Source organism: Schistocerca cancellata, chromosome 12 (assembly GCF_023864275.1).
Source record: "Schistocerca cancellata isolate TAMUIC-IGC-003103 chromosome 12, iqSchCanc2.1, whole genome shotgun sequence".
Taxonomy (NCBI): domain Eukaryota; kingdom Metazoa; phylum Arthropoda; class Insecta; order Orthoptera; family Acrididae; genus Schistocerca; species Schistocerca cancellata.
In genome coordinates, this window is record NC_064637.1 from 158,952,370 (window position 1) to 158,966,179 (window position 13,810).

Genomic DNA, 13,810 nt, shown 5'->3' on the forward strand with positions numbered 1-13,810 from the left:
TTTCCCAGACCCAAATCTCACTACAGAAACAAAGTAAATTTCACTGATCAGACTATCGAAAAAATCTGAAATTTTAGATGGGCTGTCTTCTGCGTGAAAAAATTGTTTTAATGGAATCCAAAGTTTAAGAATTCACTCAATTGCGGGCATTAACGACAGCTATCTTTTTTTTTAGTAAGATAGAAGAGCCTAATGATTAACACCAACGTATAAACAGAACTCTTTCAGCTTCTCTGTCCATACCATGTATATTGAAAATAGTTAAATATTTTCGTAACTTATTTCAATGTCGACAGTTAAGGCTCCAGTAGAGCCTGATTAGTGTTTTGCAGAATATGGGCAAGGCATCCACCTCCTCCTACATTTTTCTAATTCTTTAATTTGGTGAAACACATTCTTCTAGCCGCGTGGTTTAAAGCCTTCCGAAGTTTGTATTGGTACAAAAATCAATTGCTTTATCTAATTGAATTTGTAATTGTCTTAAAGTATCTAGACAAAACTTTGCAGTTGTTTCCAATGTTTCGTAATTCAGCGAGTCAAACTTCAGCATCTTCTTTTGGATTCAGTCAGATTCAGCGAAGTATTGAACAATTGAAGGAATATCTTTTCATCCTTGTGGTTCGATGCGTCGGTGCCTTTGCCATAGAATGAGACTTCTTGCAATTGTGTGTGATGAGAGCTGTAGCTTTGGTCCTGGCCGTAGACTGGTTTGTGGCGACTTCGGAGTCAGGATACATTGCGGTATTCGGTTATGACGGTACCCTCACGAGAACTGAAGAACTGATGACTGACAATGTTTAAAGATGTAAAATACGCAGCAGCAACGAGGAATTTTTCCTGTGTATCGTCTTTAATCACGACTGCAGAAATAGGCTTTGATGTCTATGCTACGGCGAATCTATTTCTATGATCTTTCGTAGAAGTGTGATGCCACACATTTGCTTAACCTCCGTGAGTTAATGAGATGAAACACAAATCTCTCTCAACTGTTCCTGATCCGTACGTCCTTTCTTGACCAGAGACCTATCTTGTGTAATCATCCGAAAAGTGACGCTTTCTCTTTCTAGCTTTAGGCATTGATATTCATGCAAAAGGTTCTCTTTTCTTCAAAGGTGTCTAATTTTCCTGTAGGCAGTATCTATCTTATCCTTAGTGATATATATGCCTCTGTATCCTTACATTTGTTCTCTAGCCATCTCTGCTTAGCCATTTTGCACTTCCTGTTGATCTCATTTTTAAGAGATCTGTATTCCTTTTTGCCTGCTTCATTTACTGTATTTTTATATTTTCTCCTTTCATCAATTAAATTCAATATATCCTCTGTTACCCAAAGATTTCTACTAATCATATTACCTACTTGATCCTCTGCTGCCTTCACTATTTCATTCCTCAGAGCTACCATTCTTCTTCTACTGTATTTCTTTCCCCCATTCCTGTCAGTCATTCCCTAATGCTCTTTTTGAAACTCTGTACAACCTCTGGTTCTTTCAGTTTATCCAGGTCCCATCTCCTTAAATTCCCACCTTTTTGCAGTTTCTTCAGTTTTAATCTACAGTTCATAACAGAGTGTGGTCAGAGTCCACATTTGCCCCTGGAAATTTTTTACAATTTAAAACCTGGTTCCTAAGTCTCTATCTTACCATTATATAATCTGATACTTTCTAGTATCTCCAGGATTATTCCATGTATACAACCTTCTTTCATGATTCTTAAACCATGTGTTAGCTATGATTAAGTTGTGCTCTGTGCAAAATTCTACCAGGCGGCTTCCTCTTTCATTTCTTACCCCCAATCCATATTCACTCACTATGTTTCCTTCTCTCCCTTTTCCTACTCTTCAATTCCAGTCACCCATGACATTTCATCATTTCATCAATTTCTTCATCTGCAGAACTAGTTGGCATATAAACTTACTACTGTAGTAGGCGTGGGCTTCGTGTCTATCTTGGCGACAATAAAAAAAAAAAAAAAAAGGACGGACGCAAGCACGCACTTGCAAACGACTTCGTTTAACACAGTCATCACCCCACTGGCATAAAAATGCCTGTAAGCAATTATTTAATTTGTCGACAGCTGACGTTCATCTAACAAAACCCAAAAAGGATGCACTACAATAGCTTTAAGCATTAGATAGGACATTCTCCTCACCTGTACAAATTATTGTTTTAGCGTTATAATTTACATCTAAAACCTCGGATAAATACTTCGTATACCTGTGGTTTCCAATAAACCTGGAATTTCATTTCATAGCTTCCGATATATGACTGAAAAAGATTGCAAAACCAAAAAATAATGTCTTCTTCAGTCTGGAGACTGGTTTGATGCAGTTGACCATGTTACTCCACTACTCTAACCCGTGCAAGCTTCATCTCCCAGTACTTACTGCAACCTATATCCTTCTGAATCTGCTTAGTGTATTTATCTCTTTGTCTCCCTCTACGATTTTTACCCTCCACGCTGACCTCCAATACTAAATTGGTGATCCCTTGATGCCTCAGAATATGCCCTACCAACCGATCCCTTCTTCTAGTCAAGTTGTGCCACAAATTTCTATTCTACCCAATTCTATTCAGTACCTCATTAGTTATGTGATCTACCCTTCTAATCTTCAGCATTCATCTGTAGCACCACATTTCGAAGGCGGCTATTCTGTTCGTATCCAAACTATTTATCGTGGCTACACTCCATAGAACTACTTTCAGAAACTACTCCCTGACAAATCTATACTCGATGTTAACAAATTTCTCTTCTTCAGAAACGCTTTCCTTACCATTGCCAGTATACAATTTATATCCTCTACTTCGACCATCAGTTATTTTCCTTCCCAAATAGCGAAACTCACTTATTACTTTAAGTATCTCATTTCCTAATCTAATTCCCTCAGCATCACCCGATTTAATTCAGTTACATTCCGTTATCCTCGTTTTGCTTTTGTTGATGTTCACCTTATATCCTCCTTTCAAGACACTGTCCATTCCGTTCAACTGCTCTTCCAAGTCCTTTGCTGTCTCTGACAGAATTACAATGTCATCGGCGAACCTCAAAGTTTTTATTTCTTCTACATGGATTTTTATTCCTACTCCAAATTATTCTTTTGTTCCCTTTACTACTTGCTCAATGTACAGATTGAATAACATTGGGATAGGCTACAACCCTGTCTCACTCCCCAACCACTGCTTCCCTTCCATGCCCCTCCACTCTTGTAAGTGCCATCTGGTTTCCATACAAATTGTAAATAGCCCTTCGCTCCCTGTATTTTACCCCTGCCACCTTCAGAATTTGAAAGAGTATTCCAGTCAACATTGTCAAAAGCTTCTCTAAGTCTACAAATGCTAGACACGTAGGTTTGCCTTTCCTTAATCTTTCTTCTAAGATAAGTCGTAAGGTCAGTATTGCCTAACGTGTTCTAGTATTTCCACAGAATCCAAACCGATCTTCCCCGAGGTCGGCTTCTACCAGTTTTTCAATTCGTCTCTAAAGAATTTGCGTTAGTATTTTGCAGCCGTGACTTACTAAACATAGTTCGATAGTTTTCGCATCTATCAACACCTGCTTTCTTTGGGATTGGAATCATATTCTTCTTGAAGTCTGAGGGTATTTCGCCTGTCTCATACATCTTGTTCACCAGATGGTAGAGTTCTGTAAGGGCTAGCTCTCCCAAGGCTGTCAGTAGATCTAATGGAATGTTGTCTATTCCCAGGGCCTTGTGTTCTGTTAAACTCTTCACGCAATATCATATCTCCCATTTCATCTTCATCTACAGCCTCTTCCATTTCCGTAATATATTGTCCTCAAGAACATCGCCCTGTATAGACCCTCTATACACTCCTTCCACGTTTCTACTTCCCTTTCTTTGCTTAGAACTGGGTTTCCCTCTGAGCTCTTTATATTCATACGCTATGGACCGGCAGTACACCCATGGACTGTTCGAGTACATCTGGGCTAATTCCTCTGCACAGAAAAGGATCAGTCAGGGACTGCTCCAACTGCAAGACTATAGCATTAGTATCACATGCTAGTGAAGCCCTCCTGCATATAATAAACGCCTAAAAAATTTTCTGCAGATTTCAGCAAAACAAGCGGGTTTCGTGTCAGATAAAGGTACTCGAGAGGCAGTCTTGAATTTACGGCAGATAACTGAAAAATGTATCCCTGCGTACATCCGCTTCCTAGATTATAAAAAGGTATAGAATTGTGTCACGTGGGACACGTTGTGGCATTTGCTCAACGAGTCTGGGGTTGCGAAACACCCAGTATCCTTACTAAAAGGTCTTTATAATAGCCATACTGCAACCATAAAAGTAGATGCTCGAATACTCGTAATTTTTCGATGTGACAAATGGCGTCAGACAAGGTAGCATACTGTCACCTCAGCTCTACAAAATCTAGAGAGTGTGTAATGAGGAGAGCGCTGCATGGCTGGGACGGTGGGATTTCAATGGGCGGCAGGAAAATCAACAATTTACGCTTTGCAGATGATAATACACTCATAGCAGGAAGTGAGGAATAACTTGGTAATCTGGTCTCAAGAGTGAAAGGTATTAGTCTAAACCTTGGGCTAGGGATGAACGTGAAATAAAAACCAAACTAATGGTTATAAATCACCGAGGCATCGATCAAAACCATCTTACAGGATGCTTAAGGAATCTGGAGATAGTGAGTATGTGTATTTAGGCTCTCTGATCAATTGCACAGGAAAGTGTGAGAAAGAGATAAGACGACGAATCATTGAAAATCTTTTCGGGTTTGCTGCCGGATCCTAAAATCAACTTGACTCGATATTTCGGCGATCCAACTGTTCGCCATCTGCAGGAATGCTGCTTCTGCTGATGAGTCCCGCTGAGAACTGACGCAAGATTGCAATTCGACGTCCTATATAGGCCACCGTTCAGTACACGGCGCATGCGCCGCCCATCACGGTTTCTACCTTTCAAAACAGGGAGGTGGCGCCGCCCTTGGTGAAACATTGCTGGCAGCGATATATCGCAATCCATGCCGAACCGAAGAACGTTCAGTTTTGATACGAGATAATACGGGATTCCACGTTTTGCTAAGAGGAAACCCATTGTCTCTGTTGATTAAATTATCAGCCAACCTAATTTCAATCGCCTCTTTATAAACACTATCCCAAAATCCGGAAATGTTGGCAATCACAACAGTTTCCTCAAATTTCATTTTGTGTCCCTCATTTAGGCAGTGTTCTGCTACGGCCGATTTTTCCGGCTGTTGTAGCCTCGTGTGACGGCGATGTTCCACACACCTGTCATGCACTGTGCGAATAGAACGGCCAACGTAAGCTTTCCCACATTGACACGGGATTTTATACACTCCGCGTTTCCTAAGTCCCAAATCATCCTTCACAGAGCCGAGAAGAGCCCTAATCTTAGAAGGTGGACGGAACACACTCTTAATGTTAAAATTCCTTAAAATTCGTCCAATCTTTGATTTGGGACTTAGGAAACGCGGAGTGTATAAAATCCCGTGTCAATGTGGGAAAGCTTACGTTGGCCGTTCTATTCGCACAGTGCATGACAGGTGTGTGGAACATCGCCGTCACACGAGGCTACAACAGCCGGAAAAATCGGCCGTAGCAGAACACTGCCTAAATGAGGGACACAAAATGAAATTTGAGGAAACTGTTGTGATTGCCAACATTTCCGGATTTTGGGATAGTGTTTATAAAGAGGTGATTGAAATTAGGTTGGCTGATAATTTAATCAACAGAGACAATGGGTTTCCTCTTAGCAAAACGTGGAATCCCGTATTATCTCGTATCAAAACTGAACGTTCTTCGGTTCGGCATGGATTGCGATATATCGCTGCCAGCAATGTTTCACCAAGGGCGGCGCCACCTCCCTGTTTTGAAAGGTAGAAACCGTGATGGGCGGCGCATGCGCCGTGTACTGAACGGTGGCCTATATAGGACGTCGAATTGCAATCTTGCGTCAGTTCTCAGCGGGACTCATCAGCAGAAGCAGCATTCCTGAAGATGGCGAACAGTTGGATCGCCGAAATATCGAGTCAAGTTGATTTTAGGATCCGGCAGCAAACCCGAAAAGATTTTCAAGACTTATTACGCCGGGAAAGCTTACGTAATCACACGACGAATCATTCTTCGCTGAGCCGCAATGTTCGAACTAAGATATGGCAGAATCGGGCAATTTCCAACACAACGAAGATGTGTTTGGTGGAAGTATTGGCGTTTCTTGTATTCTTATACGGATGCGAGACCTGGACCATGAGAGGTAGTGATAAGAGCCGCATTGGTGTCTTCAAGATGTAGTGTTAGCGGGGAACTTAAAATCATAATAAGGTTATCTTCTCGTGTCAGCCACAGATACCGTCATTTTCTAGGGCATATGTTGAGAAGGAAAGGGGATAATTTAGAGAAGACCATCGTGCAGGGAAAAACTGAGGGCAGAAGACTACGAGGCAGAGCAGCAAACAGATGGTTGGATCAAGTGGTGATAACCAGACTGCATCTTCACATATTAAGAAAGGCCGCAGATCGCTGTGGATGGAGACATCTGTCTGAAGTGTGAACTACGTAAGAATGAATGAGGAAATGAGGTCACGACACTCAGTAATGAGTAAAACAACTGATGAGATGTCCGATTTGCTAGTGCGAAGAATATTGGCGCACTTGAGAGATTCGAAGCTAACACAAACGTTAAAACAAGAAACGAAGTCGGTTGTCCCCGAAACTTAGTTTAACACTATAACAGTGGTTCAAGTGTGCGCCCTAGAGCATTTATGGGTGCGTCCTGTAATATTTAGGAAAACGTAAAGCCAAATATAAAGGAACATATAGCTACACAATTTCATCCATTTCACGACAGGTATAATACGGAACGAATCCTTAAGTTTTGTTGAATAGCTCAGTTTAAGGAAATAAGGTGCTTATTCTCCTTGTAGTGTCGACAGTATCTGGAATGTTTTATGCCAACTGTCTTCTCTCTTCCATTGCTGCTAATCTTATCTAACAGTAGCGGCTGTTGGGGAACTGGGCAAAGGTATCTCAAAATAATGGGTGGTGATAAAGCCATTGCTGGCCCATCGAGGTAATCCCTTACACCACCGAAAAGTAAGGAATTTTAGGGAAATTCAGTTGGGGGCGAGAAAATTATTCAGATGGCAGAATGCTGCGGTCTGGAGAAACAGGATAGTCAGGTAATTGTCACATTGCTACAAACTTAACAATATGCAATGGTGGGAGTGATTAATTCCATTTAATAATGAATGTAGCTATATTTTTAAAGGCAACACTTTATCCATGGTAAAGTTTTGTGTGGCCAACACAGTAACGTATATAATATCTTGTAAAATAAACTTGCAGTCCAAGACTGCAACCATGGACTGCGTGTTTCTTACAACATAATACTTTGTGGTTATTCGTAATTAATAAATGCCTAAACGCCGCAAACGCCATTTTCTTCAACTCCTTGCAAGTGGAACTGCATTGCAACAGCCTTACCTTAATTTTTTTTTATTTTTGATAGAAATAATGCGCTTTTAGCAAACCCTTTTTACTTTTGTGAGTAAAATATAATAATCGCTGGTCGGCACAAGGCGCACAGCCATCCGTGGAGGACTAGCACTGGCCGTGACTTTTGAGAACTATCTCCCCCCCCCCCCCCCCCTCTCACCGCCCTTCGCCCTGTAGGCGCCGTGCAAATTATTTTCGCACGCCTCGTAGCGTGCCTTCTTTCCGTAACCAAACGGTAGGACACTTTTGTCTCTCTTCCAGTTTGTAAATAAACATTGAGTCAATCCACAGTGTTGTCAAGCGCTAATGCATTTCTGGTCAGATCCAAACGTTCAGAATCAGGAGGAAACTGAAAAATTTGACGACTGACATTTTTCCGACGGAAACTCTTACCGATGTTATCTGATCGCATCGTGCTTTTGTTTCGCAGATGGACGTTTGTCTTTTATGATGGTGCCATGCTGAAAGTGAGCCTTGTGCGCTATATGCATGTGATCACAACTTGTCCATAGGATTCGGAAGGTTTCGTGTCGTTGCCATATTACTACTAGCCATTACGACCTATTTAGGTACCGCGGCAGTGTATCAAATTATGAACATCCGTAACCAGTCATTTTAATATTTTATTGAAAATGCATACCTCTGTTGTCAAAATATTGAAAAGAGAAATTGGGAGAGGAAATGATCTGAGAGAGCTGCTTACTGTCTGACCTCGAGCTGTCAGTGACCAGAAGAATTTCATTTCATGTTCTTTGATACAGATGAGAACATGATCGTATTGTTCATGAAGCCCTGCTACTTCTGAGCGTCTTTTCCACTGCAGTTTAGTGATCCAGCGAATTCATGACAGAAGCTTCCAGCAAGGTTAACCGAACTTTAAAATTATCGTTGGCAGCATGGAGGCACAAGAATCCAAGCCCAGAAGGAAAAGCGTTTCCATTGTTGTGCGCTTGATGTTATCGCAGAGCTTTCAGGTGATATGTCAGTGATGAGTGAGGTGTTGATAGCGTACATGGGGCTCGTGTTTTGTGTACAGTGTACAGCTTGTTTTCAAAGCGCTGAAAGTCAATCTTATGTACAAAATTCAATCTTATGTACAAAATTCAATCTAATAAAATGGGCAGATTTCTGAAAAACAACTTTGCCGTCGAGAATACGGTGCTGGAAGTGAAAAAACGCTAAGTGCAAATAAAAAGGCGAAACAGCGGCTTACAATGGTTTCACTTGGACTGGGGGTGGAGATCATCCTTACCACTATGTTTAATATGTAAGTATAAAATACCAAATGAATCGCTGCTTCCTAGTGAACAGATCAGACGTTTAAAACAATGCATTCACATTTGCAAGATAAACCGGTAAGCTATTTCAAGAGATTTTGTGAAACAAGGGCAGCAATTCTTTTTAAAAGTGTAATGTCTTCCTAATAAAAGTATCTGAACTAGTAGCAAAGAATATGAAAGCTTATACTATAGGCGAGTCACTTATTTTGCTTGCTTGCAAATAAGAAAAAGTCACGATGTTAGGAAATGAAGTCACTATGAAAACAAGCAAGATTCCTTTCTCAAATTATAGTTAACAAGCGTATTATAGAAACGTCTACTGATATTGAGAAAAACGCATGCAGTAATAAACTCAAGCACTCATACTTTGCATTTCATTAATCAAGATCAAACAGTAAATCAGCTTTTTTTGCAAAGAAGCGTCTAGTAGAGGCGAGGACGTTTTCAACATTTTAAATGATTATCTTAACAATGGGCAGTTAATATGGAAGTCGTGTGTAGGCATTTGTAGAGATGGCTGTGTTGAGCGCTTTTTTGTAAAAAACAAAATGAAGATATCTTAGCTCACTGTTTTCTTCATAGAGAGGCCTTATTAGCAACTACATTGGGAGAAAAATTGAGAGAAGTCTCTTAGCAAGTTGTTCAGATGGTAAATTTTATAAAGCGAGACCTATCAAAACCCGTTTATTCGATGAACTTTGTATAGGTATGGAGTCAGATCACAGACGTTTGCTTTTACACACAGAAGTCAGGTTGTCGAAGGGGACAATACTTACCCGTGTGCATGAGCTGTAATAAGAACTTCTCGCGTTCTTCGAAGAAATGAAACGTTCACATTTTTGCAATCTACTTCGGTTTGAATTTTGGACTGCCAGATTGCAGTATTTGGCCGATAAATTCCAGCAGTTCAGTATTTTGAACACTAGCATGCAAGGGAAAGAAAATATCCTCACATCCACCGACAAAAAGCGTTTCACACAAAACTATAAATATGGAAAAGGAAAACTGTTCAAGGTAACGTGGAAATGTTCTCGTTAGTAAGGAGCACGTGCATAAATGAAATACTTCCAACAGATGTAGCTCATTTAATAAGTTTAGAAGAGGAACTGAGTTCATATTTTACATCCCTCAACACTGTACAGTAGGATTAGATTCGAAACCTATTCCTGGAAACTTCAGGTGGTTTCGGGTTAACGTTAACAGAACTGGTAGCTATATACCGGGTGATCAAAAAGTCAGTATAAATTTGAAAACTTAATAAACCACGGGATAATGTCGATAGAGAGGTAAAAATTGATATACTTGGAATGACATGGGGTTTTATTAGAACAAAAAAAAAAACAAAGTATTGCTAAACGCATGAAAGATCTCTTGCGCGCGTCGTATGGTGGTGATCGTGTGCTCAGCCGCTACTTTCGTCATGCTTGGCCTTCCAGGTCCCCAGACCTCTCAGTCCGTACGATTATTGGCTTTGGGGTTACCTGAAGTCGCAAGTGTATCGTGATCGACCGACATCTCTAGGGATGCTGGAAGACAACATCCGACGCCAATGCCTCTCCATAAATCCGGACATGCTTTACAATGCTGTTCACAACGTTATTCCTAGACTACAGCTATCGTTGAGGAATGGTAGACATATTTAACATTTCCTGTAAAGAACATCTTTGCTTTGTCTTACTTTGTTATGCTAATTATTGCTATTCTGTCAGATGAAGCGCCATCTGTCAGACATTTTTTTGAACGTTTGTATTTTTTGGTTCTAATAAAACCCCTTGTCACTCCAAGCATGTGTCAATTTGTACCTCTCTACATTATTCCGTGATTCATTCAGTTTTCAAATTTATTCTGACTTTTTGATCACCCAGTATACTGATCGTGGACTGTAAGGAATTGTCTCTAACCCTTTTTGATTTCTATAAAAGAAGAATGTCTCGATATCTAAAAAGGCTTTGAACATTTTACTTCATGTTCGACGTCATTTATATGAATTAGGATTTTCTGCGCTCACCACAAATGTAAAAAGGGAGGAACTCTTCAATGTAATGACGAGGAAATCAGTTTGTCTTTCAAATATATCTCCAAACATTGAAGTAATCACGAGGACACACAAAGCTCATTTTCTCATAAACACTATAAAGACTTAAGGTACGTTTCATCGTAAGTCTTTGTAGGCAACACGGCGCTCGGCCGTCGCATTTGGGTGACAATCTTGTTTCATGAATATCTCGATTTTTTATTCAAAAATTATTTGTTCGTATTGTGATGTATGTTTTTTATTAATCTAAGTTGTATTTTCTGTAGTTGGACGCGAAATTCAAACTAAAATAACTTATTTTATCACAGTATTTATTTCGTGTATTGACTATTGCAAAATATTCCTCAGAAATGTGTATAGTGCGCCCACAATTGTTTGCGGCCTTTTCAATGCGTCCGAAGCTCAAAAAGTTTGAGAACCACTGCTCTATATAGCTAAATCCTGCAAGACTGCTTACCGAGAAGCAAAGATTTGGACTATCGAATTTAACTGTTCGTTACTTGTCCATCACTGAATTTGAATTTTAGTAACAAATCTGACAGACGTGTATTCAACCAATTTACAAATATGTTGGTTTTAAATTCCAATTTGGTCACATGTGGTCAGTACAAACCATTAAAGTAATTCTGTGTGTTTTTCAATACTACCAATTTGTAAATGCTACAGTACACTGTACATCTTAGAAGTTTTAAGATCAAGTGAATGGTTCGGAATCATTCCGTAGCAGTAATACCGGTCAATGCTTTAGTTATATCTTACGTTCGAAAAGAATAAACTGATTAGACCGATATTACATTATCATATTTCTTTGCCGAAGTTGAATGTCAAATATCTATGTCAAAGAAATTTGATGGTGTAATAGTGAACTTTGTCACCTCTCGCCTGTCGTCAAATTTTATGATCAAATCTAAGAGTCGTTCGTCTTTTGTCCACTGCAATGTGAAACTTAACCGCTTCGAGTGCTGGCGTCGCTACAGCTATTTGACGTCTCTAGCGTTTATAAACATGGTTTCAGAGTTAGTTTGCTCCTTCGACTCTTTATTAATAAACTTACTTCGACTAGGGTGGGGGATGAACAAGGGGGCACAGTGCATGCTATTAATTGTGTGTTCATAGGTGAAATATGTTGCAGACGACTTTGTCCACAATCGCAGCTCCAGCCATCCAATTCTACATCTGGATACATCCAGGCAGCTTATCCAGCAAGCCGAAATTTAGAATGTGGTCACACTTTAAAACAAAAATCTTTCTTAGCTTTCCTTTCTACTTTATTTTTGAACTCTGGACGCCCCAAGTTAAAAAGCGCTTCATCTGTTAAGTACTTTTTATTCCTTTTGTAGTTAGAATACTAGTTCCATTAATTAAATTATTAAAAATACTTATTGCCCATATAGTGTACCAAACATTTATTTACTTTCACATATTCCCCTTCAGTGCTTTATAAGCCGCTTCACATGTTTCTGCAATTATTTTGGGTAATGTGCAATATGATATTCGAGTTCTGTGTTGTAAACTAGAATAGTTCTCTCCTGTATCAAGAAATCCCAGTGTCACAGTTTGCCTGTCTTCTGCAGTTATAGCATTTCTCAAAAGAGTATTCTGTTTTGCAACATGAGAAGCCACTTTACTGAGGAAATACTGAAATAAATTCTCATTCACTTTGACGACACCTAGCGCGGCGGATCCAAATGACAAAAATGGTGACTGGCCGATCCATAAATGATCAACACACGCTCTCGCAGACCTGGTTAGCAGGTCTTGAGTACTGTACAAATTACATGTGTATCTCAAGGTTAGGGCAGCAAATTCTGAAAGAGCGCTTTGCCAGCGATCTTCCTCCCTATATTCACTATCACCACCTCCGCGTATTTTGTACGTCACTTGAAGTACCAAAATACAAACCTGGCCAGAGAATTCATCCGTGATAAAAAAATCCTTTGTTGAATAACTGGTTGTCATGTTATAAGTGCATGCACAGACTTATCAAGAGACGTTGGCTTTTGTAATGTGTAAGGAAGTTCATTGTATGAGGTACGTATTAATGCACTTTGAATTTGGTGGTGGACGTTAACCAGAATGAAATCATTTAACAACGCGTACGCTCAAAATACTGGTTAAAATCAAGTCAAATAATCGCAATATGTGAAACGGATTTTCAATGTATAATGGAACTCGGGTGCGTATTCCCAAACAGTCTTAGTTTTTCAGAGAAAACACGAACAGTGAAAAATCTCAAATATGTCTCGTCAATGAACTGTTTTGCGCTCCCCTGAATTACAAGTACTTTGACAACAATGCTCGTTCTAGTTCATAATTTTTCAATTCGTACGGAAATGGTTTTAGTAGACACCAGGCCTTGGACCAGTTTAATCAGGTATTGGGTGTGAAAAAAGTGGCTTTATTCCTGCTCTTTAACGTACTTTAAACATTAAGAAGGAAATGTGATCTAACGAGCATCATGCCAGAAGATCAGTAATTTTCGCAACTCGCTGATTACCTGCTAGAAAATTATATTGATGAAAATGCGTCTTTCTTACCTTACGTTTGGGCAGAGAGCTCTGCGCTTTGGAGAATGAGATAACCATGTGATAACTTTCATTCTCGTTTTAACTTTGAATCCACTCACCTTAATATTTACATTTTTGTATCTTGAGAAGGGTATAGACACATTCAAATAAATACTAAAAACGAGCAAGAGGACCAGACAAATATTCATGCAGGAAAAATGCAATGGCAAAACGGTGAACTTAAAAATTTGCACCTCAGGGTGTAGTATACAAATTTAAATGTTTTCTTCAGCTTCAAAATATTTACCGAATAAAAGTATTTTCAATGAAGCCCGTTATTGTATACTTCATTCTGTCATTCATTCAGTTTCTAAATTTGGGAAATGTTTTACCATTTTGTACATTTTGTAATAAAATTCAGTAAAATTGCTACACTTCTTGTGGCTCACTGATGGCCAACAGAAAACGAGTTTGCAGATTAAGTTGCGGGGCTCATATGTGA